Here is a 26,146-nt window from a genome sequence, read left to right on the forward strand (position 1 = left end):
TCAATATAACCTGTAACCGGCGGCACGGTAACATAGTGGTTAGCACTGTGGCCTCACAGCGCCAGGGTCCCGGGTTCGATTCCCGGCTTGGGTCACTGTCTGTGTGGAGTCTGCACGTTCTCCCCCGTGTCTGCGTGGGTTTCCTCCGGGTGCTCCGATTTCCTCCCTCAAGTCCCGAAAGAAGTGCTTGTTAGGGTGAATTGGGCATTCTGAATTCTCCCTCAGTGTACCTGAACAGGCGCTGGAATGTGGTGACTAGGGGATTTTCACAGTAACTTAATTGCAGTAAGCCTACTTCTGACAATAAAGATTATTATATTATAACGACAAGTGTTGCGAGGCAGCTTATTTACTGCATTGGAATTAATTGAGCTGCATTGCCCTTTCTATACTGTGAAGTGAGAATTGTGATGTACTTTTCATGATTACATTTTAGATTTAAAGTATATTTCTGGTGAAAGAGAAATTGTAGTTAGTGCCATGTCAGTGTGGTTGTGGAAAGTAGAGGCACTCTGACCAACCCCAGTTGTGTCTTTGCCTACTGCCCAAGGGTGTACATGCGGCAGCTCCTTTGCCCATTAATGCCAGTCGCCTTCTATACACACTGCTGCCTCACAGCTCCAGGGACCCAGGCTCGATCACTGTCTGTGTGGAGTCTGCACGTTCTCCCCGTGTCTGCGTGGGTTTCCTCCGGGTGCTCCGGTTTCCTCCCGCAGTCCAAAGATGTGCAGGTCAGGTGGATTGGCCGTGCTAAATTGCCCACTAAAAGGGCGGCATGCGGTGCAGTGGATAGCACTGGGACTGCGGCGCTGAGGACGGGTGGGAGGACCCGGGTTCAAATCCCGGCCCTGGGTCACTGTCCTTGTGGAGTTTGCACCTTCTCCCTGCGTCTGCTTGGGTTTCACCCCACAACCTAAAGATGTGCAGGGTAGGTGGATTGGCCACGCTAAATTGTCCCTTAATTGGAAAAAAAAAGATAATTGGGTACTCTAAATTTAAAATAAATAAATAAATTGCCCATTAGTGTCCAAAAGGATAAGTGGGGTCATGGAGTTACGGGAATAGGGCGGACGATTGGGCCTAGGTAGGGTTCTCTTTCAGAGGGTCAGTCGGTAAAGACTCGATGGACTGATGAATGTTTCACCCCAGTGCCATGAAGCTCCCAATACCCTGGCCAGCTACAGTCCAGGTTTGGAAACGCAGAATCTAAAATTGTATCGCTGTGCGCTTTTCATTCTTCATTGTTTCACGGGAAGCAGATTTCTCCTTAGATTCTGCTTCATTCGATAAGTGAACACAGTGTGAAAATTCCACCCACCGACATCATATCTGTGCTGAGATTCTGTCGGCTGCCTTCCATTAGTTCCGTGTGTTTGGTGATTCACAGACCTGTCATGCGAATACTTCTTCCAATTGACTCCTACAGGGGCATTAAATATTTGGTTGTGGGGGAAGAGTTTCATAGACACTCGGTGTTTTCCAGCACGGGATGTATTCTTCACCGGTGAGCCTAGATCGTGAGGGTAATGTCTGCAGCTAACATCACATACTGAAATATGTCCAGAGCAGAATAACACAGCTACATAATTTATCACTGGCTACAGTTTCGGCATTGCTGATCCAATCTGTTACTCCTCGCTATCACTTTTTTGAATCATATTGCATTTATCAGTTCGTTTGCTATTGTGTGCTGGCTCCACGGACTGTCACAATCCATCTCCAGCTCCTGTCACCTTTTCCCCAGCACAAGCCCCTTAATCATGAGACCTTCTTGGTGAGTATTTCTCATTTACTCAGCGTCTGCCACAATCCATAAATCAGAGGTCGCTGGTGCTTTTTCTGTTTCCCTTCCAGACTGCTGATGCCTAGCGCCAGAATCGATGCCACAGATCTGGGAGATCCAGGGAGGTAAAGATTCCCCGCTGGCGTACGTACCTCTCAACCAAAAGCTAAGCGTCGTGAAAAGTGACGGGTTGCCATCCATCCCAAGTGGCGTTGCCATGGATAAGGCAATGGCGAAAGGCGTGACAACACTTCGGCCAATCAGTGTTAACTTGCCCCTTTTTCTCCTACAGTATACATTGTTGTGAGAGTTTGAAATTTGGCATTCTTGTGTTTGTCCTGATAAGTCCAAGATGAGAAGCTTCGGCAAAGCATCTCTCTTCAGCAAGATTTGAATTTTTCTTTTCCAATTAAGGGTCAATTTAGCGTGGCCAATCCACCTACCCTGCACATCTTTGGGTTGTGAGGGGGGGGGGGTGAGACCCAGGCAGACAATATTTGAATTCTTTGCTCCTCTCATTTGTCTTCCATTCGCTGTCTTTCTCCTTTTTCCTTTCCACCCTACCTAACTGTGCCATTCGCAAGTCTCCCACCATCACCAATATGCTGGGGATTACCAGCATGATTTAAATGTGCTTATGATCATAATCTGATGACAGGGGAAGCGCGTGACTGCAACTTTGCGTGCAAGTATCCCACTAAAGGCAAGAGAATTGCCTGCACAACCTGCTCCCTATCAGCTGAGTCCCTTTGATAACCTCTGCTTTGCAGCCCTGAATATCATCCTCCTCTGTGGCTCTGAATCAGAAGGTTTAGTGTTCAAGTCCCACTCAGTACTGATGTGGTAGCTTCCATGAAAGGACCCCACTGTGCGTTAATACAATAATGAGCTTGTTGTTTATAAACAGGTAAACATTTTGCGACGTGGAGCGTGAGACAATAAAATACCGGTTTGGATTGAACCTTGGCATCTTAAATTGGTTTTCATGGAAACAGAGGGCCCCTCCCACCAGCGGCATTTTCCGTCTCGCCATAGTCAGTGGAATTTTGAAAGCCTCGTCGTGTGTTCTCTCCTCATCCCCTGCCGGGGAGAGGCTGTGAAATTCCACCTGCAGAGAATTTGCAGCAGAGATGGAGACCATTCGGCCCATCGGTGATATTTTCCCCAGAGTGTTGAATGTCACTGAGATATAGGGCTGGATTCTCAGATGGCCGACGCGTACTCGGGGTTGTCATCTGAGGCCGTGGTTGGCGAGGCTGGGTTTTAGCAGGCCGGGTCCGCGTGCCATGTTGTACGGCGCGGCCGCTGCAGTGTGCAGGCGCGCCCACAGACCCGGCCATTCTCCAGCCGTATCCGCAGGTAAAGCTGGGGTCTTTACACTGCATGGCTGCTCCCCCCCCCCCCCCCCCCCCCCCCCCCCCCCCCGGCTGGACGGAGGATAGGTGCGGAGGCGGCACTGACTTTCTGGTCATAAGACCAGACAGATCCTGTGGTAATAGCCGCAGGATGGGAGAATCCAGCCCATAGTTCTGGAGCAGGAGGTGCTTTGTCCCAGGTGACCACTCTTACTGTCCGAACCTGTGGGCTGTTTGACCAGAGAATTCCCACAGTGCAGAAGGAGGCCATTGGGCCCATCGAGTCTGAACCGGCCCTCCGAAAGGGCACCCTATCTAGGCCCACTCTCTGTAACCCCACCTAACTGTTGGACACTGAGGGACCATTTAGTGGCCAATCCACCTAACCTTTTTTTTTTTTTTTATAAATTTAGATTAGCCAATTATTTTTTCTAATTAAGGGGCAATTTAGCGTGGCCAATCCACCTACTCTGCACATTTTTTTTGGGTTGTGGGGGCGAAACCCACGCAGACACGGGGAGAATGTGCAAACTCCACACGGACAGTGACCCAGAGCCGGGATCGAACCTGGGACCTCAGCGCCGTGAGGCGATTGTGCTAACCACTAGGCCACCGTGCTGCCCTAATCCACCTAACCTAACCACCTTTGTAGCCAAACTGTGGGAGGGAACCGGAGCACCCAGGGGAAACCCACGCAGCCACGGGAAGTGGCCGACTCCCATTCTGGGCTATGGTGACACTTTCAACCCTGCCGCTTTATTCACTTGGGCTCTGTACCAAATGACTCATAATTTGCAGCTAATAAAAGAAAAACGAGAGGCAGAAAAGAGAGAGAGTGCCGTCTGTTTCAGAAAGGGACCCATTCTCGGAGAACGGGCAAGAATGGCTGAAACAAGCAGAGGCAACAGGGGACGCTGGAAGCTAAGATAATAATACAGCCATAATATACTTCAAATCAGGAGAGGTGGAGATGCATGCATGAGCAACCTGCAGTAATTACAGGGCAGGAGCATTTAACTATAAACCACCGCATGTAACTCAGGCGTGTGCGCAATAAAGATTGGCATTTGATCTGTCAGCACTATTTTCACTACAACAGCTTGCAGTCATCAGCCCTTGACAAGATGTTCAAGCTGTTCCTCGAGGCGCCATCTTAGGTAGTGCTGCGTGATTCAGACTGGGGTGGGCCTGGGTTGCAATCCTGCGTTAAGTTGGTCAATGTCGGACGGGGGAGGAAAATAGGAGGAGAAGGCCATTCGTTCCCTCCAGCCTCTTCTTCCATTCAGTGAAACCACGGTTGATGTAGGCCTTAACTCTATCCATTCAACCTTTACTCATTCGCAGTTTTATCACCTTTATTGCAGGATGTGGGCTTTGTTGGCTCAGCCAACATTTGTTGCCCATCCCTAATTGCCCTTTGAAAAGGTGGGGGTGAGCCGCTGCAGTCTATGAGGTGTAGGTACATCCACAGTGCTGTTAGGGAGGGAGTTCCAGGATTTTGACCCAGCGACAGTGAAGGAACGGCCGATATATTTCCAAGTCGGGGCGGTGAGTGACTTGGAGGGGAACCTCCAGGTGGTGGGGTTCCCAGGTATCTGCTGCCCTTGTCCTTCTAGATGGTAGAGGTCGTGAGTTTGGAAGGTGCTGCCTAAGGAGCCTTGGTGAGTTGCTGCAGTGCATCTTGTAGATGGTACACACGGCTGCCAATGTGTGTCGGTGGGGGAGGGAGTGAATGTTTGTGGATGGGGAGCCGATCAAGCGGGGCTGCTTTGTCCTGGATGGTGTTGAGCTTCTTGAGTCCTTGTCCTTCTAGATGGTAGAGGCTGTGTGTTTGGAAGGTGATACCGAAGGAACCTTGGTGAGTTGCTGCAGTGCATCTTGTAGATGGTACACACGGCTGCCACTGTGCTACGGTAGTGGAGGGAGTGAATGTTTGTGGATGGGGTGCCGATCAAGCGGAGCTGTTGTTGGAGCTGCACTCATCCAGGCAAGTGGAGAGTATTCCATCACACTCCTGACTTGTGCCTTGTAGATGGTGGACAGGCTTTGGGGAGTCAGGAGGTGAGTTACTGTCCACAGGATTCCCCAGCCTCTGACTTGCTCTGGTAGCCACAGTATTAATATGGCTGGGTCCAGTTCAGTTTCTGATCAATGGGAGATTCAGTTATGGCAATGCCATTGAATGTCAAGGGGCGACGGTTAGATCCTCTCATGTTGGAGATGGTCATTGCCTGGCACTTGTGTGGCGCGAATGTAACTTGTCAGCCACAAGCCTGGATATTGTCCAGGTCTTGCTGCATTTGGACATGGACTGCTTCATTACCTGAGGAGTCACGAATGGTGCTGAACATTGTGCAGTCGTCAGCGAACATCCCTATTTCTAGTCTTATGTTGGAATGGAGGTTATTGATGAAACAGCTGAAGATGGTTGGGGCCTAGGACACTACCCTGAGGAACTCCTGCAGTGATGTCCTGGAGCTGAGATGATTGACCTCCAACCACCACAACCAAACTCCTTTTTCCCAGGTATGACTCCAACCAGCTGAGAGTTTTCCCCGATTCCCATTGACTCCAGTTTAGCCCAGGCTCCTCGATACCATTATCGGTCAAATGCTGCCTTGATGTCAAGGGCAGTCACTCTCACCTCACCTCCGGCATACAGCTCTTTTGTCCATGTTTGAACCAAGGCTGTCATGAGGTCAGGAGCTGAGTGACCCTGGGCGGAACCCAAGCTGAGCGTCCGTGAGCAGGTTATTGCTGAGCAAGTGCCGCTTGATAGCACTGTTGAGGATCCCCTTCCATCACTTTACTGATGATTGAGCCTCGTTTACATAATCTCTCCTTAGTATTTAACCCCTGGAGCCCTGGTAGCATTCTGGTGAATCTGTGCTGTGGTCCTCCCAAGGGCAGCATGTTCCTCCTGATGTGATCTCACAAGAGATTCTTACACCTGTAGCAAAACCTATTATTCCATTGATGTGCGTTTGATGCCCATCACTAATTACCCTTTAACTTAGTGGCCTGCTCGGCCATTTCAGCTAAGAGGGACCATACTGCTGTAGATCTGGAGTCACATGTAGGCCAGACCAGGTAAGGATGGCAGATTTCCTTCCCGAAAGAACAGGAGTGAATCAGGTTTTGTTTCAATCTGAAGAGCAACGTGTGGTCTGCCTCTATATTTGAGAAGAGGGCACGTCTGGAAAAAACCAAATGAAGAAATGGTACCCCTGTCAACTGTTGTTGTGAAATATGGCTTGCAGAAACCCAAAGGTTTTTCCACAACGGGACATTTTTCATTTTGAGGCAACGTCCCTTTAAGAATGTCGGTGCCTTCTCTCACAGTAAAATGTGTCCTCATCGAGTTATCTATAGGGCAGCATGGTAGCACAGTGGGTAGCACTGTTGCTTCACAGCTCCAGGGTCCTGGGTTTGATTCCCGGCTTGGGTCACTGTCTGTGCGCAGTCCGCACGTTCTCCCTGTGTCTGCGTGGGTTTCCTCCGGGTGCTCCGATTTCCTCCCATAAGTTCCGAAAGACGTGCAGCCTAGGTGGGATTGGCCGTAATAAATTTTTGTTTTTAAATTTAGAGTACCCAATGCAATTTTTCCAATTAAGGGGCAATTTAGCGTGGCCAATCAACCTACCCTGCACGTCTTTTGGGTTGTGGGGGCGGAACCCATGCAAACACGGGGAGAATGTGCAAACTCCTCACGGACAGTGACCCAGAGCCGGGATCGAACCTGGGACCTCGGCGCCGTGAGGCAGCAGAGCTAACCACTGCGCCACCGTGCTGCCACGGCCGTGATAAATTGCCCCTTAGTGTCCAAAGAGGTCGGGTGGGGTTACTGCGTTCTGGGGAGAGGGTGGAGGTGTGGGCTTGGGTAGGGTGCTCTTTCCATTGGCCGGTGCAGACTTGATGGGCCGAATGGCCTCCTTCTGCACTGTAAATTCTTTGACCTGTTCCAGGCCGGCTGTTCAGGGTGAGATGGGTGGCGGGAGGTAGAGTCAGGAAGGGAGGGAGGATAGTGAGGCTGAGGCGAGGGAGGGGGGGGGGGGGGGGGGGGAGAGAATAGGGAAATTCTATTGCTATTACTTTGTTCAAATAAAAATGCCAAACGGTTTGCATGCTATAGTTAATCCTCTGTATGTAAGAATTTGATAATGTGTGGAATAAAATATATTAAAGAAAGAGGCAGTTGATGAATTGCCTCTAGTTTTGGTTACCCCCCTCCCTCCCCCACACACAGCCTGTGTTCACAGGGGCAGCCTGGGGGTGAGGTAGCCTTGAATGTGTGGGGTGGGAGGGTGTACCTGGGCTGTTCAGAATCCTCCAGGGACTGATTGACTGCCCGGGTGTGGGGGGATTATGCAGCGATTTGACGTAAGGAGCCGCTGTTACTGGGAGGTTGCTTCATCGAGGAGAGACAGCAGCGTCTGAAGCAGGCAAAGGGGCGATGCAGCTGGAATAGGCTCAGCTATTGCAACCCCCACCCCCTTCCCTTCCCTTCCCTCCCCTCCCCAGCTTTGCAACTTACAACGTCGGGGAGACCCCGAAGAATCGAGGAGGCACGGTTTAAGGTGGGTTGCATGAACCGGTTGGATATGTTGCATTTATTCCAGGCTGTCGGAGACCAGGGCTTCATGCAATTGAACACGGTGCTCTTTAGGAGGAAGGATGCTGAGATAGGGGAGTGGGGTCCATCTGCAGTAAAGCACCAGCCCCAAGGGGTATGTGAGCACAGGGGAGAGGGAGGGCATTGAAAGAGGCAAATCCCCACCCCCCCCCCCCCCAAGTATTTGGGGGTTCCTGTAAATGCAGCAAAATAAGCAGGTAGCATTGGGGCTAGGAGAGATGGTGGGCTGGTGTGCCCCACGTCCTGAAGGTTCACCTACCCCTAATCGGGTGGGCACTTAACCAATTCAGCACCATGGCCAGCGAGGGGTCTCCCTCCAGAGTGTGCACCCTTCCCAGCCACACACCCATTCCTTCGGAAGGTTTGCACACAATTGTGGGAATGGTTCCACTTGGAGTAAGGGAAGGTGGATTCGAGGATGGATCAAATTCTTCCACAGGGAGACAGGAATGTCTGCTCCACCCCCGCCCACTTTCTAGATATCTGTCTCTCTGAAACATCTGCATCTTTCCTTCATTTATTGTTTTTTGTTGCCTTGCTCTTTTGGATTTCTCTGTGCGCGTTAGGTTAGATTCAGCAGAAAGCTGGAATCCCCCCTCTCCCCACCCCCCTCCCCGAACATCTCCACCATGGCACCGTGCCTCCGCCAGCCTCTCTCAGTGAGACTGGCAGTGCCGATTACTTGCCGATTCACCGACCGGGCGAGACATCCAAACCACATATATAGAACAGTACAGCACAGAACAGGCCCTTCGGCCCTCGATGTTGTGCCGAGCCATGATCACCCTACTCAAACCCACATATCCACCCTGTACCCGTAACCCAACAACCCCCCCACCCCCTTAACCTTACTTTTTAGGACACTACGGGCAATTTATCATGGCCAATCCACCTAACCCGCACATCTTTTGACTGTGGGAGGAAACCGGAGCACCCGGAGGAAACCCACGCACACACGGGGAGGAAGTGCAGACTCCGCACAGACAGTGACCCAGCCGGGAATCGAACCTGGGACCCTGGAGCTGTGAAGCATTTATGCTAACCACCATGCTACCGTGCTGCCCATAAAATGTTTCCAATGGCGCCGCGAGCTATGAATCTTGCAGAAACGTTCCCCCATTTTGTTCGTGCCGAGGTAAACCATGATCGCAACCGAGCCGGCAGCCTGGATACCACCACTGTTAGTCTCAGTGATCCCCCCCCCCCAAAGGTTGCCGTCGAGGAGAGTTGAGTCAGCCTTCCACGATCACTCTCCAGACACCTTACCGCAAAGCACTTATCTGTGGAGGCTGGACGATACGTCCCAGTGTGGAACAACCTCCCTTTGAGCTGGCTGACTGGCCTCAAGTTCATAGAAGGATTACTAGGTTGAGACAAGGGGTAGGGAGGGCACAGCAAAGAAGAGAGGAAAGACAATGCACCGGGCAGGGTGAGCAGACACCAGATTTGGTTTCTCAGGCCAAAGGCCGAGCAGAATATTTCAGATTCAAAAATATGTCATGCAACTTTAAGAATGCTCGAAGGTCATCGCACGAGCTGCTGAGCTGTGGTGTCAGTCATGCACATGCATGCACACACCATGCATGTTGACACGTGCACGTTAATAAATACACATATTAACATACTCTGACACACAAGCAAGCTACCACTCTTGTACACACATTGACACACACAGAGCACAAACACATTAACACTTTCTAACACACTGGCATACTTACATATCACACTGATACAATCAAGAATCCCTACAGTACAGAAGGAGGCCACTTGGCCCATCGAGTGTGCACCGACCCGCTGAAAGAAGACCCTGCTCCCCTACCCTATCCCCGTAACCCCACCTAACCTGCACATCTTTGGACACTAAGGGGCAATTTAGCATGGCCAATCCACCTAACCTGCACATCTTTGGACATTAAGGGGCAATTTAGCATGGCCAATCCACCTAACCTGCACATCTTTGGACATTAAGGGGAAATTTAGCATGGCCAATCCAACTAACCTGCACATCTTTGGACGCTAAGGGGCAATTTAGCATGGCCAATCCACCTAACCTGCACACCTTTGGACATTAAGGGGCAATTTAGCATGGCCAATCCACCTAACCTGCACATCTTTGGACATTAAGGGGAAATTTAGCATGGCCAATCCAACTAACCTGCACATCTTTGGACACTAAGGGGCAATTTAGCATGGCCAATCCACCTAACCTGCACACCTTTGGACACTAAGGGGCAATTTAGCCTGGCCCATCCAACTAACCTGCATATCTTTGGACTGTGGGAGAAAACCGGAGCACCCGGAGGAAACCCACGCACACACGGGGAGGATGTGCAGACTCCGCACAGACAGTGACCCAAGGCTGGAATCAAACCTGTGTCCCTGGTGCAGTGAGGCAGCAGAGCTGACCGCTGTGCCACCGTGCCGCCCACTGTGGTGCACGGTCACACTAACACCGACACGCACGCCGGGGTCGCACACACCAATATCACCAGTTGAACTGTTTCATGCACGGACTGGGTGACATTTTGACCTTTGTTTCCTTCGCTGGACATGCACGAGTGGTGCCAGCATTGTGCGCTGCAGCACACAGATCGCAAACACAGCTTCGGTTCACCCACAATCGGATGAAACCAGATCTGTGTTCGTGAGGAGAAAATGGCTGAATGAAGCATTGTACAGGGCATTCACCTCAGTGCCCACTTCGCCGGCCCATGTGCAGACAGATGGGTTGTCAGTGTAAATAGCTTTTTGTGTCTCGCTCTCCCCTTTCACTAGCCACTGTCTCTCCTCACACTATCCACCTTCTGTTCTCACGGTGAATATCACTGGAATGGACCAGAGCATCTTTCTGGCTGTCACCGTTTTCCCGTTACCATGGGAACCCCAGCGTGGGCTGTGGAAGTCACTAACAGCATTTACCCTGACAAGAATAAACTGTTTTTTTCTGGATCGCTTTCTGTCTGGGCATCGGAGTGATGGAACGAGAACGAGTTGCATTGTTGTGGGGCCTTATTTTTAAAGATGGAAACTATTCCAAGGTTTTTCAGCGACAATCAAGCAGGCAGAACAAGGGGGGCGTGTGAGAGCCTGGTCAAAGAGGTCACGTTTTAAAATAGGGTTTCTAGAGAGGGAGTGAGGCAGAAGGATTTGCGGATGGTGCATGATCTGCCTCCAATGATGGGCAAAACAGATGGGGAAAAAAGACTGGAGGCGAGAGTTGATCCGGGAGGAGGCAGGAATGTAAGGATGGAGGAGAGAAGGGAATTGAAGATGAGTGCGAGGATCTTCAATTTAATGCTTTCGGAAGAACGGGAGACACGGGCAAGACAGGGTCTGGGCACCTGGTTTTGAAATAGCTGAGGCTTATGGAGGATGCAAGTTGAGCCAAGAGCAGCTTGGATACATTGAGCTCAGTGGTGGCAAAGCATGGATTCAGCAGCCGAAGGAGGAATGGGGCCGATGTGAGCTTCGAGCAGCTTTCAAAGTCTGCAGTCTCTGCGTGAACCCGTGAAAATGTAACAGCGCCATTATCACGCCAGAGATACTCTCTCTTACACAGTCTCTCCAGAACCCAGGACATTAAATACTTTGGCGAATGACCGTGGGACACATTCTCATATCATATGCCAGTTGATGGTGGATGATGCACACCACAGTATAAACACTACAGGTTACAATGGGTGGTGCAGCTTTTTGCAGAGAAAGAGGGGTTTGCTTGTATATAGAACAGTACAGCACAGAACAGGCCCTTCGGCCCTCGATGTTGTGCCGAGCAATGATCACCCTACTCAAACCCACGTATCCACCCTATACCCGTAACCCAACAACCCCCCCCCCTCCTGAACCTTACTTTTTAGGACACTACGGGCAATTTAGCATGGCCAATCCACCTAACCCGCACATCTTTGGACTGTGGGAGGAAACCGGAGGACCCGGAGGAAACCCACGCACACACGGGGAGGATGTGCAGACTCCACACAGACAGTGACCCAGCCGGGAATCGAACCTGGGACCCTGGAGCTGTGAAGCATTTATGCTAACCACCATGATACCGTGCTGCTCCAAATAGCAACAGTCACCACCTCGGGGCAAGCCAAAGCATTTTCTAGCCAATGAATTACTTTGGAAATGCAGCCTGCATTCTACTGCAAGGAGTGCAGCAGTCGCTTTGCACACAGCAAGATCCCAAAGCTGCAACATAATCTATTTCTTCAGGCGCTGGGGGAAGCAAAGATATTGGCCAGGCCACCCAGCATGAACTCCTCTATTGACCTTTAAATGCTACTGTGGGTCCTTTGACCAATGGCAGAAAATGCCTCCACTTTAATGCTAGATTCAGAGACAATAGCGCTGACAGTGCAGAGCTCCCTCAGTACTGCACTAGAATGTCAACCTAGAGTCGGTGCCTCTGAAGTTGTAGTTTATTCACTCTTGTGACATAGCTGAGCCGCCATCTTGAGCCGCTGCAGTCTATGTGGTGTAGGTACACCCGCAGTGCTGTTAGGGAGGGAGTTCCGGGATTTTGACCCAGCGACAGTGAAGGAACGGCCGATATATTTCCAAGTCGGGGCGGTGAGTGACTTGGAGGGGAACCTCCAGGTGGTGGGGTTCCCAGGTATCTGCTGCCCTTGTCCCTCTAGATGGTAGAGGCCGTGGGTTTGGAAGGTGCTGCCTAAGGAGCCTTGGTGAGTTGCTGCAGTGCATCTTGTAGATGGTACACACGGCTGCCACTGTGCGCCGCTGGTGGAGGGAGTGAATGTTTAAGGCGGTGAATGGGGTGCCACTTTGTCCTGGATGGTGTCGAGCTTCTTGAGTGTTGTCGGAGCTGCACTGTTGTCGGAGAGTATTCCAACGCACTCCTGACTTGTGCCTTGTAGATGGTGGACAAGCTTTGGGGAGTCAGGAGGTGAGTCACTTGCAATCGAATACCCATCATTTGTCTGGCTTTTATTTATATTGGCTGGTCCAGTTCAGTTTCTGGTGGTGAGGGGCGGCATGGTGGCACAGTGGTTAGCACTGCTGCCTCACAGCGCTGAGGTCCCAGGTTCGATCCCGGCCCCGCGTCACTGTCCGTGTGGAGTTTGCACATTCTCCCCGTGTCTGCGTGGGTCTCACCCCCACAACCCAAAGATGTGCAGGGTAGGTGGATTGGCCACGCTAAATTGCCCCTTAATTGGAAAAAAAAGAATTGGGTACTCTAAATTAATTTGAAAAAAAAATTCCGGTGGTGGCTGTGAAAATGATAATGCCATTGGATGTCTGGGGAAGGTGCTTAGACTGTCTTCTATTGGAGGTGGTCACTACCTTGCATTTGTGTGGTGTAATGAGACCAAAAGAGATAGGAGCAGAAATAGGCCATTCGGCACATCGAATCTGCCCCGCCATTCGATCATGGCTGAAATTTTTCTCATCCCCATTCTCCTGCCTTCTCCCCATAACCCCTGATGCCCTCATTGATCAAGAACCTATCTATCTCTGTCTTAAAGACACTCAGTGATTTGGCCTCCACAGCCTTCTGCGGCAAAGAGTTCCACAGATTCACCACCCTCTGGCTGAAGAAATTCCTCCTCATCTCTGTTTTAAATCGTCCCTTTAGTCTGAGATGGTGCCCTCTGGTTCTAGTTTTTCCTACAAGTGGAAACATCCTCTCCACGTCCACTTTATCCAGGCCTCTCAGTATCCTGTAAGTTTCAATAAGATCCCCCCTCATCCTTCTAAACTCCAACGAGTACAGACCCAGAGTCCTCAACCATTCCTCATACGACAAGCTCTTCATTCCAGGGATCATTCTTGTGAACCTCCTCTGGACCCTTTCCAAGGCCAGCACATCCTTCCTTAGATACGGGGCCCAAAACTGCTCACAATACTCCAAATGGGGTCTGACCAGAGCCTTATACAGCCTCAGAAATACATCCCTGTTCTTGTATTCTAGCCCTCTCGACATGAATACTAACATTGCATTTGCCTTCCTAACTGCCGACTGAACCTGCACCTTAACCTTAAGAGAATCTTGAACAAGGACTCCCAAATCCCTTTGTGCTTCTGATTTCCTCAGCATCTCCCCATTTAGAAATTTACTTTCCACTTATCAGCGTGCCACTTGAACCAATACAGTTCCGAATTTGAGGCAAGGGCTGCCCACTGTGGCAGAACCAATAGAGGGGCCTTCAGCATAAGGCCTTTCCACTCCAGGAAGGAATTTAGCCTGACTACAGCACAGCAGAGACCGGTGTAAGCACCACCTGTGTTCAAAGTAAAAGGAGAGGTTATTCTCCTCAAAGCTCCCAGTGACGTAGCCTCCAATCTTCTCTCCACTGTTGCCGTGGAACATCTTTCCAATGATCTCTCTCCCTGGCGAGACACATGAGGCTCCATCTTTTGCTGGGGAAGATGGCTGCACTGTCAGAGCAGTTGGAATTGCTTATCAGCCAACCTGAGTCGAAAAACTAGGGGTCACAAATTCAAACTGTAACCATTATAGGTCTCGGGTCGACCTCTGAAGCTATGAACAATCCCGTTAAAGCGTAACTACTCAGAATGAAACGCAGGAATTGGCGGTCGCCATTTTGGTCATTCGCCATGCGGGATTTGCTCTGTGTCAGCCTGTCTTAAGCTCCCATGTATCTTCGCGACATGGCCTGTATCACCGGCTCGATTTGCTACACCCAGTTGGAAGGTGCTGTTCAGTAAAACATCCACTTGTCCTGTGAAAATTTGAGGCTCAGTACTGATGTTGAGTATAGCATGTTGCGACTGGAAAGGTGAAGAGGGGAAGGTTTGTGGTGGGTGGGTGCCTCGTGTATGTAAAACCATGGGGCGCCATTCTCCGCCGGAATGGAGAAACGTGATTGGGCGGAGAATGGCGTCTGAGGCGAAAATCGAGGCGGGCACACGACAGAATGCCACGCTCCGGTGCCTTGACAGAGGCGTTACTGCGTTCTACTCTGCGCGTACAGTAAACGCTGTTGGTATATCATTGGGCCTGACCTGGTATTCTCCGGGGCCTCCGTGATTTTCCACCTCCACTGGGGGGAATTCCCGATGACAAGTTTCACTTGTGGGAAACTGGCACGTGGCTGCTGAGGGAGAGAGAGTGGGTACGGAAAGTATCACCATAGTTTTCTGCCAGTTGTGCCGCTGACCAGGGGCTTCTGCCAGGGCCAGGGGGAGGAGCGAGGGGTGGCCCGGAGGTGGGCTATGGGGGCGGGGCGGACGGGCACAGAACACCATTGCCGCAGCCGGCAAAGCAGCCATGCAGCTGTGCACGGCGCTGACTGCCCACTGTGAACTTAGTGCCACGAGTCTCATGGGTCATCCCCCCTCCCCCCCAGGCTAACCCCTTAGGTACCCTCTGGCCCCAGCCGAACCATCAATGGGATGGACGCGCTCCAGCACAACCAGTGCCATCTTGTTGGCTGGGATGTGTGTGTGTAGGGAGTGTAGTGCTCATGTGCGGCTGCAGCTTTTCAGCCTCTCGAGTGTCACTGCCAACCCCAGCAAATCGGAAACCGATTTTCATTACAATCTCTCGTATTTCACGTGGCGCCGGTTCTAGCCCGTTAACGGTTCTGGAATTGCTCCTCGACCACCACCAGTTTTGCTGTCGTAGAAGTCCACCGCTTCTGTCCCGGCGTCAACACTTAATCTCTGAAACGGAGAATCCCGCCATGATTTTGGGGCCAGTTTATACGCCGTAACCTATGAAACTCCTCTTCATTCTCAGACTGGTCTTCGAGGTCTGCCAGAGGCTACACCTGCTTTGACAATTCTTGCATGTGTTTTGTTACTGATATACACAGAGAGTGTGCTGCTGAGATAAGTGAACTGATCCACTGCTGCCAGGTTCTGGCCAAGGACTGACACCTTGGGCTTGAGATCCATAGTACCCCTAGAGTGCAGAAGGAGGCCATTTGGCCCATCGAGTCTGCACCGACCCTCCTAGGCCCACTCCCCCGCCCTATCCCCGTAACCCCACCTAATCTGCACGCCTTTGGACTCCAAAGGGCAATTCAGCATGGCCAGTCCACCTAACCTGCACATCTCTGGACTGTGGGAGGAAACCGGAGCACCCGGAGGAAACCCACACAGACACTGGGAGAGCGTGCAAACTCCACACAGACAGTGACCCAAGGCCGGAATTGAACCTGGTTCTCTGGCGCTGTGAGGCAACAGTGCTAACTGCTATGCCTTCTTGGAGCAGGCTTGTATATTACTTCAGTTTTCTTTCTGCTGATTGTAAGACTTGTTATCCCATCCATTGGCCAACACGTGAATGGTACATTGCAGGTCGAGCCCCAAGCTCCCATATTGCAGCCTTTCTCTGGACAGGTCACCCACTCCTCTGCCCAATCCGTGAGGATGTAGCAATATTCACTGTCAAATCCCCCAGACCTCCAAAAACATTTTCACACACCTTGAAATGAGCACTTCTTCAAAGGGACCTTCCCTACAAGTTGGGTGCCGAGCGCTTTAAATAATGGCAGCACTGGCTCCCTTTTGCAGCACCACGCTTCAGCGATTGGACGTCTCATGGACTAGATGTGCCTGTGCGACATTTTCACCTCTTCTGTGCCTTGCGAAGCTCCAGTGGGATTCTGGTGCGAGCATCCTTCTCAAGATGATTTAAAGGGCGAGGATAGAAGTATTTCTCCGGATACACAGGGCGAGACCGGAGTTGTGTTTCATGGACTGCTGAATACGTACGGCTGTTTATCAAATGGGGTGTGGTGATTTAATAAAAAAAGAGTTCAGTGTGAGCTAACCTGTGAGGGTATCATTGAATAATTTTGTATTATGAGTCAGTATTAAGAACAGTACTTACCCAGCCGTGTGACAATCCCCACACGCATACATGTGCGCACATATATAATTGCATACATGCGCGCATACACATAGACACACACACATGGAGACAAACACACACACTCGTACACACCCACACAAATGCGCACACACACACATACATCAGCTGCACCATCTATAGCACAATGGTTAGCATTGTTGCTTCACAGCGCCGGGGACCCGGGTTCGATTCCCGGCTGGGTCACTGTCTGTGCGGAGTCTGCACGTTCTCCCCGTGTCTGCGTGGGTTTCCTCCGGGTGCTCCGGTTTCCTCCCACAAGTCCCGAAAGACGTGCTGTTAGATGAATTGTACATTCTGAATTCTCCCTCCGTGTACCCGAACAGACGCCGGAATGTGGCGACGAGGGGATTTCCACAGTAACTTCATTGCAGTGTTAATGCAAGCCTACTTGTGACAATAATAAAGATTATTATTATTAACCCATCCACTAACAAATTTTATAATTTGTAAAAACTTTTAACGCTCAAAATAGATATCCCTTGTTGTTTTGCGCTCGGCCTGGAGGGTAAACTATTGTTTTTATTTGACACTGAACTATCAATAGAAGAAGATTACAATTTGATTGTTTGGCCACAAAGTTTGGCTACCCTATGGGTGCGTTCAAATCGAGTCTGTCCAGTGTGTGCCCTTCTACTATGGGCCATGCCGGACATTATTATAGTCAGGGTGGTGGTGCCAGGGCTCGGAGGGTTGCAGAGTGGGCAGATCAGCTAGGTGTGTCAGTGGGCACTGCTGATTTGATGCTAGTGTGCCAGTGTTCGATCTGAGTGTGCCAGTTAACATCCTCTCTGAACCGTGCGCAGCTGAACATGTGATCAGCCCAGAGAAAGGCCCCCTTCCTCACCAGTGTGCCGAGCAGGTCCTGGAACAGGCTGATGAATGACCTCCGCACTCTGTGGGAGCTGCCCTCTGTCCCTCAGATGGCAAACTTCATCTCCAGGTGGAGGAATTCCGGCTGGTCCGCCAGCCAGTCTGCAGGTGTGGGTGGTGCTGCCGATCGCCAGCCCAGCAGGATTCTCCGGCGGGCGAGTGGGGAAGCAAAGGCTAGGGCGTCGGCCACCTTCCCCATGAATAGGTCTGGCTGGTTTTAAACAGGATCATCAACTACTCTCTGGCAATGTTCCTTGTAGAATTTCGTCGCCAGTTTTAAAAAAGATACAACGTACTGCTTGAACCCAGAACAAGGCCTGCTATACAAGGGGGCAGCTTGATGGCACAATGGTCAGCACTCACGGCGCCAGGGATCCGGGTTCAATTCTGGCTTTGGGTCACTGTTTGCGCGGAGTCTGCACGTTCTCCCCGTGCCTGCGAGGGTTTCCTCCGGGTGCTCCGGTTTCCTCCCACAGTCCTAAGATGTGCAGGTTAGGAGGATTGGCCAGGCTAAAAATTGTCCTTAGTGTCCAAAGATGTGCATGTTAGGCGGGGATAGGGCGGGGGAGTGCACTTTCAGAGGGTCGGTGCAGATTCGTCGGGCCGAATGGCCTCCTTCAATGGATTCTATCCTCCGAGGGATTCTATGATTTGATGCTGCGTGGCTGATCGCAGTTGCAACTTAGCAGGAACATGTTCTCAAGCTGATTGATTCCTGCTGGTATTTGCGTCATTAGTGGAAGTGAAGGTTTGTACTGTCATTCAAAATTGGGGAAACCTACAGGGAGTGGGGTGGTTCCGCAGTGAAATCCTTGGTTCAGACTCCAAGACCACTGACACCTACGCTTATGCCTGCTGCCGTCACCCTCCACCCCCTCCCACACCTTGCTGAATCAGCAGTGTTGGATTAAACCTTTGTAGAAAGTGACTTGGTTGAAAGATTATCACAATGTCGTGGGCAGAGCCTGTGGTTTGACATTGTGTGAGCCAGTGTGATCGATATGTCCTTTCCTTCACAAGGATACTGTTCCGGCAGCACACACTCTTCCCCGTGTTAATGGAGGATCTCACTGAAACATTTCCCAGGGTCAATGTCAAAGTCTTGGATTTCGACGGCGCCGATCGTGACCTCAGAATTCAACAACCCGGAGCCACCACTGCTCCCTGGGGAGAGAATTTCACAGACTAAACAGAGAGAAAGAAAAAAAAAATCTCCTTGCCACCATCTTAAAAGGGAGACCTCCCATTCTGAAACAATGTACCCCCCGAGGTATTGATACTGTCATGTGAGAGTACCTTTGAAGAAATGGGTGTTTATCAAATAGCTGTAGAGGGTGTACCTTTAAGAAATGGGTGTTCATTAGAGAGCTGCAGTGATGTCAGGGAGTGGGTGGAGCTGGGCTGTCTGCTTTACTTTCGTTTTAGGCTGTTTGCTACAGGATGTGTTTTAGTTTCATTTTGAGAGCTGGATAGCTGCAGGCAAAGCAAGGAGCTGCATGAGGATGTCTCTCTGCAAACTAAAGACTGTCTCCAAATCAATTGGGTGATTTCAAAGTGCTGACAGCTCTCAGTAGAGAATTTAAACCTGATCACTGTTTAAAAAGGGTCTTTTGTCTTCCGGTAGTTGTTTGGGAATTTATTAAGGGTTATCTATCGAGTACTGTATTCTTTGGGGATTTATTGGTGTTGATATCTGTTAAGATGTTTACTGTGGGTTTATAAAGTGCCAACTGGTTTCATAAATAAACATTATTTTAATTTAAAAGTACTGTCGATCTCTGTTGTATCACAGCTGCAGAGTAGGCCCGTGTGTTCCCCATAACTACAATCTATTCAAAGTTGTGGGTCAGGTGAACTCCATGATACACGTTGGGGTTCTCTAAACCCTGGCCCATAACACTACACCCTGAAGAGGAGATATCCTTTCCGTATCCACCCACCTGAGTCCTTTGATCGAGGACGCTCTCTGTGACTGCTGAAGGCCACTTCAGAGCTGAGGCAGGGCAAGGAACCCATCGGAAAGCTTCAGATAGGGAGTTGTTGGAAAGAAGGACACAGCTCTGAGACCATATACAAGAACGTTGAAAAGATAAGGGTAGTTGAAGATGGAGTGGTAGTTAGCAAGGACTGAGAGGACAGTGAGAGCAGGTTTGAAAGGATGATACCCGAGATGGGGGGGGACTGTTTTATAAAAAATAAATTTAGAGTACCCAATTCTTTTTTTTTAAGGGGCAATTTAGCGTGACCAATCCACATACCCTGCACATCTTTGGGTTGAGGGGGCGAAACCCACGCAGACACGGGGAGAATGTGCAAACTCCACATGGACAGTGACCCGGGGCCGGAATCGAACCTGGATCCTCAGCACCGTAGGCAGCAGTGCTAACCACTGTGCCACCGTGCCGCCTCGGGTGGGGGGGAACTCTTGACGGTGCCGTCTTTCGGAGCAGACGTGGAACAAAATTCCATCCTTCCAGTGCGGTGAATGTTAAGAGATCCCATGGCGTTATTCGAAGACGAGCGGGAAGCTCACTTGACCTCTTGACCAATGATTCCTCCCCCCCCCCCCCCCCCCCCGCACTCCCTAAGCTCATATATCCATCTGCAACAAGCAACTGCATCTCGTTCAGTGCGAGACTCACCACACACAGAGGGTATGACGAGGCGAGTTGTATTTTTACTGCCATTTTTCACCTTGATGAACATAGCAACCTGTGGAACAGGAACATTAAACGATCACAAGCCTGGCAAGTGTGAGGTTGACGATCACACCATCTCCACCTGCAGCCTGTGTGATCCCAAAAGGGGTTCATCTATTGCTGAACACAAACGCAGCAGTATTTATATAGCCCTTATGGCCCTTCGCACCCCAGGATAGTCCCTAAGCACTTTACACCGCTTGGCAAGTGTAGTCACTGAGAGAATGTCGGAATTGCAGCAGCAACCTGGTGCACAGTAAGCTCCCACAGGCAGTGTTGTGATCATGGATCGGTAATCGGTTTGAGGATGGTTACATTGGCCAGGGGACTGGGGCGAGCAGCCCTGCATTTTGTTGAAATTCAGATGAGAGAGACTCGGTTAAATATCAGTCAAAAAAGCGCACCTTCCGACAATGACGAGCTCCCTCAGTGTGCGCCTCTAACAGTGCGGCGCTCACTCAGTACAGACCCTCTGACAGTGCGGCACTCCCTCAGTACTGACCCTCTGACAGTGCAGCACTCCCTCAGTACTGACCCTCTGACAGTGCGGCACTCCCTCAGTACTGACCCTCTGACAGTGCAGCACTCCCTCAGTACTGACCCTCTGACAGTGCAGCACTCCCTCAGTACTGACCCTCTGACAGTGCAGCACTCCCTCAATACTGACCCTCTGACAGTGCGGCGCTCCCTCAGTACTGACCCTCTGACAGTGCAGCACTCCCTCAGTACTGACCCACTGACAGTGCAGCACTCCCTCAGTACTGATCCTCTGACAGTGCAGCACTCCCTCAGTACTGATCCTCTGACAGTGCAGCACTCCCTCAGTGCTGACCCTCTGACAGTGCGGCGCTACCTCAGTACTGACCCTCTGACAGTGCAGCACTCCCTCAGTACTGACCCTCTGACAGTGCAGCGCTCCCTCAGTACTGACCTTCTGACAGTGCAGCGCTCCCTCAGTACTGACCCTCTGACAGTGCAGCACTCCCTCAGTGCAGCACTCCTTCAGTACTGACCCTCTGACAGTGCAGCACTCCCTCAGTGCAGCACTCCCTCAGTACTAACCCTCTGACAGTGCAGCACTCCCTCAGTACCGACCCTCTGACAATGCAGCACTCCCTCAGTACTGACCCTCTGACAGTGCAGCACTCCCTCAGTACTGACTCTCTGACAGTGCAGCGCTCCCTCAGTACTGACCCTCTGACAGTGCAGCACTCCCTCAGTACCGACCCTCTGACAATGCAGCGCTCCCTCAGTACTGACCCCCTGACAGTGGAGCACAAAGTCACATGCTGATCCACAAGCAGGCCATTCAGCCTATTACATCTGTGTTGGTGCTAGCTCCACATCAGAGTGATGTACTCCAAACTCACTGACTCTTTCGCAGTACACTTTCAGATTTCCTCCATCTTGATATAAGAACATAAGAACATAAGAACATAAGAACTAGGAGCAGGAGTAGGCCATCTGGCCCCTCGAGCCTGCTCCGCCATTCAATTAGATCATGGCTGATCTTTTGTGGACTCAGCCCCACTTTCCGGCCCGAACACCATAACCCTTAATCCCTTTATTCTTCAAAAAACTATCTATCTTTACCTTAAAAACATGTAATGAAGGAGCCTCAACTGCTTCACTGGGCAAGGAATTCCATAGATTCACAACCCTTTGGGTGAAGAAGTTCCTCCTAAACTCAGTCCTAAATCTACTTCCCCTTATTTTGAGGCTATGCCCCCTATTTCTGCTGTCACCCGCCAGTGGAAACAACCTGCCCGCATCTATCCTATCTATTCCCTTCATAATTTCAAATGTTTCTATAAGATCCCCCCTCATCCTTCTAAATTCCAACGAGTACAGTCCCAGTCTACTCAACCTCTCCGCATAATCCAACCCCTTCAGCTCTGGGATTAACCTAGTGAATCTCCTCTGCACACCCTCCAGCGCCAGTACGTCCTTTCTCAAGTAAGGAGACCAAAACTGAACACAATACTCCAGGTGTGGCCGCACCAACACCTTATACAATTGCAACATAACCTCCCTAGTCTTAAACTCCATCCCTCTAGCAATGAAGGACAAAATTCCATTTGCCTTCTTAATCACCTGTTGCACTTGTAAACCAACCTTCTGTGACTCATGCACTAGCACACCCAAGTCTCTCTGAACAGCGGCATGCTTTAATATTTTATCGTTTAAATAATAATCCCGTTTGCTGTTATTCCTACCAAAATGGATAACCTCACATTTGTCAACATTGTATTCCATCTGCCAGACCCGAGCCCATTCACTTAACCTATCCAAATCCCTCTGCAGACTTCCAGTATCCTCTGCACTTTTCGCTTTACCACTCATCTTAGTGTCATCTGCAAACTTGGACACATTGCCCTTGGTCCCCAACTCCAAATCATCTATGTAAATTGTGAACAATTGTGGGCCCAACACGGATCCCTGAGGGACACCACTAGCTACTGATTGCCAACCAGAGAAACACCCATTTATCCCAACTCTTTGCTTTCTATTAATTAACCAATCCTCTATCCATGCTACTACTTTACCCTTAATGCCATGCATCTTTATCTTATGCAGCAACCTTTTGTGTGGCACCTTGTCAAAGGCTTTCTGGAAATCCAGATATACCACATCCATCGGCTCCCCGTTATCTACCGCACTGGTAATGTCCTCAAAAAATTCCACTAAATTAGTTAGGCATGAACTGCCTTTTACGAACCCATGCTGCGTCTGCCCAATGGGACAATTTCTATCCAGATGCCTCGCTATTTCTTCCTTGATGATAGATTCCAGCATCTTCCCTATTACCAAAGTTAAACTCACTGGCCTATAATTTCCTGCTTTCTGCCTACCTCCTTTTTTAAACAGTGGCGTCACGTTTGCTAATTTCCAATCCACCGGGACCACCCCAGAGTCTAGTGAATTTCGGTAAATTATCACTAGTGCATCTGCAATTTCCCTAGCCATCTCTTTTCGTACTCTGGGATGCATTCCCTCAGGGCCAGGAGACTTGTCTACCTTTAGCCCCATTAGCTTGCCCATCACTCCCTCCTTAGTGATAACAATCCTCTCAAGGTCCTCACCTGTCATAGCCTCATTTCTATCAGTCGCTGGCATGTTATTTGTGTCTTCCACTGTGAAGACCGACCCAAAAAAAAAACCTGTTCAGTTCCTCAGCCATTTCCTCATTTCCCATTATTTATCCCACTTGTGTCCCACTTAAACGCTATGACAGACACTGTCCAAAAAACCCCTTTGTGTTAATGAATTCTCGTTCCCTTAGATTCCCCCTTTGGGGCAGATTTTGATCATTTACGATGGGTGCTAGCGAGTCCGTACAATGTCAAAATCTACCTCTTGGTGCCAAAAAAGATTATTTAAATTGATTCCATGAACCAAACGATGATCCAAAATGTTTTGTCTTTTGCTCCCGATTTCCTCTTTCAGCACTTCATTTTTTTACATTTATTGACAAAACTAATGTGGCATGGACAGGGCAAACCCTCAATCCATCTCATTGCTTGCTCCAAAAACCAATCCAAATTGGTACCAATTCATGGGGCTGGATTCTCCGCAGTCCCATGCCGAATTCGCGTTTGGCGCTGGACGGAGAATCGACCAGCTCCCTGCAGGCAAGTGAATTGCTGAATATTTTTTTCAGGAAAGTCTGGAGTGAAACGCCAGCGTTTTTACGCCGGCGTGGGGACATAGCCCCATTTTTGGAGAATCCAGCCCTTGGTCGCCACAAGAAAAACATACAAGATCCAAGCTGACAGGAAAAGGCATCTGCCCCTCATCTTGGGCTTGATCCGGCGCTTGATCTTATTGGATAGGCACATGGAGCACACCAAAATGACAGGGGGTGGGACAGCTTGATCTTGTTTTTGGACAATGCTCGGCACAACATCGAGGGCCGAAGGGCCTGTTCTGTGCTGTACTGTTCTATGTTCTATAATTACACTTTTCAAAGAGGTTCCCCTCTGCGGCTTCTATCCTCAGCCTCTCTAAATGACAGCCCAGTATCCGTCATCTCTCATGGAGAGTTCAGGTCAAGCTCCCAACCTTCCATCTTGTTTCCCGATGCCAATCACTGAGCACAGAAATCTCTCCAGAGAAGAGAGAGAGAGAGGGAAAGAGAGAGGGAGGACATCAGAAAGCAATTCATCGCACACCCATCTCATAATCCTCCCAAACGTTACATCCAGCCACACTCGGGAGGGCTGGTGGAATGGGAATGGGGGGGGGGGAATCTTTTCCCCAGCCCACTTGGTCACGGAATGAAGGGGGCGGCATTGCGGCGCAGAGGTTAGCACTGCTGCCTCACGGCGCCGAGAACCTGGGTTCGATCCCGGCCCTGGGTCACTGTCCGTGTGGAGTTTGCACATTCTCCCCGTGTTTGCGTGGGTTTCGCCTCCACAATCCAAAGATGTGCAGGGTAGGTGGATTGGCCGCGCTAAATTGCCCCTTAATTGAAAATCTTTTGAAAAATGATCACGGGATGAAAGGTGAACTGAAGGGAAAGAAAGTACTTCATCGATGACTCATCGGATAAAACATATTATGCCAAGGACTGTTCTTTGTGCTAAACATGAAGAGGCCCGCTCTGAACAAAGTGGTTTTAGAAAAGCTCTCGGATGACCCTCTGATAGCATAGCTTTCCCTCGGCACTGATTCTAGACGAAGAAGATGCTAACATCCTGCACCCTCCAGAGTGTAACTCCAATGGGCACCGCACAATCTCTCAGGTAACCTTGCTACGAAACGTGAATCCTAAATTCGTCACGAAACAAGGTTGATAATTAGCAAGCTGTTTTCTTTGATAATAGATTATTACGGGCCAGTTCTGAGGAAATTAGAACGTTTAAATCTCGAATAATGTTGAGCCTACTGGGCTAAAACCTGCCTTTTGAATACGGACGAAAATGGTCCCTGATTAGACTTTCAGAATCTGTGACGATAAAGTCACGAGGCCGGACTCTTGACAAAATTTGTATTTATAATTCCTCAACCTGTTTTTACACAGCGACAGATTTTGGAAGCTTTTTCCAGAGTTAGAAAGCTTGATTCTATTCAAGTCTTTGATGAAACGAATAAACAGAAATCCTGCATTTAAATTACACTGCAGATACCAATTTGATCTGTGATTTGCAGGTCTCTGCTGGTATGTCCATCTACATGTGCCACTTCAGGTTCAATGACCGTGTTGTGTGGCACTGCTTGGGTTTCTTAGCATCCCGGGCCACTTATAATTTACTCTGCCATCTTTTAATGCTTTGAGGAATCTGGGCCTCTTGCCCGTTCTCTCAAAAGGATTAAAAATATAACTGGCCAAGAAACAGGGCTCTCCGGCTGGCATTTCGAGCCAGCACTCTGTGCTTTGCCCAGTCTCGGATCAGTGGTACAATACGATCACGGCCTTTCAAACAGGCTCCACCCGGTGCAGAGCACAACTCCTCAGATGCTGAAACAATCCATGCCCCATGTGCAGCAAGACAACTTTCAGGGCTGGGCAGACAAGTGGCAAGTTACACTCGTGCCACACAAGTGCCAGGCAATGACCATCTCCAACAAGAGAGAATCTAACCACCTCCCCTTGACATTCAGTGGCATTACCATTGCTGAATCCTCCACAATCAACATCCTTTGCTTTGATTTATTGTCACGTGTACCGAAGTACAGTGAAAAGTATTTTTCTGCGGCCGAGGGAACGTACACAGTACGTACATTGTAGACAAAAAGAATAATCAACAGAGAACATTGACAAATGGTACATCGACAAACAGTGATTGGTTACAGTGCGGAACAAGGGGCCAAACAAAGCAAATATGTGAGCAAGAGCAGCATAGGGCGTCGTGAATAGTGTTCTTACAGGGAACAGATCAGTCCGAGGGGGAGTCATTGAGGAGTCTTGTAGCTGTGGGGAAGAATTAGGGACTGGTTTAG

At 50.0% G+C, this 26,146-nt stretch overlaps 1 protein-coding gene across 1 annotated transcript in view; it reads left to right on the plus strand.

The window, feature by feature from the left end:
- The first annotated feature begins 7,534 nt into the window (after window positions 1–7,534).
- The window catches only part of LOC119957339 (phytanoyl-CoA hydroxylase-interacting protein-like), a 72,784-nt gene continuing 54,172 nt past the window's right edge, over window positions 7,535–26,146 (plus strand). The window contains exon 1 of the mRNA XM_038785239.1: window positions 7,535–7,715. The gene's annotated coding sequence lies outside the window, so the exon portion shown is untranslated. The remainder of the gene's footprint in view (window positions 7,716–26,146) is intronic.

Source organism: Scyliorhinus canicula, chromosome 26 (assembly GCF_902713615.1).
Source record: "Scyliorhinus canicula chromosome 26, sScyCan1.1, whole genome shotgun sequence".
NCBI classification, from domain to species: domain Eukaryota; kingdom Metazoa; phylum Chordata; class Chondrichthyes; order Carcharhiniformes; family Scyliorhinidae; genus Scyliorhinus; species Scyliorhinus canicula.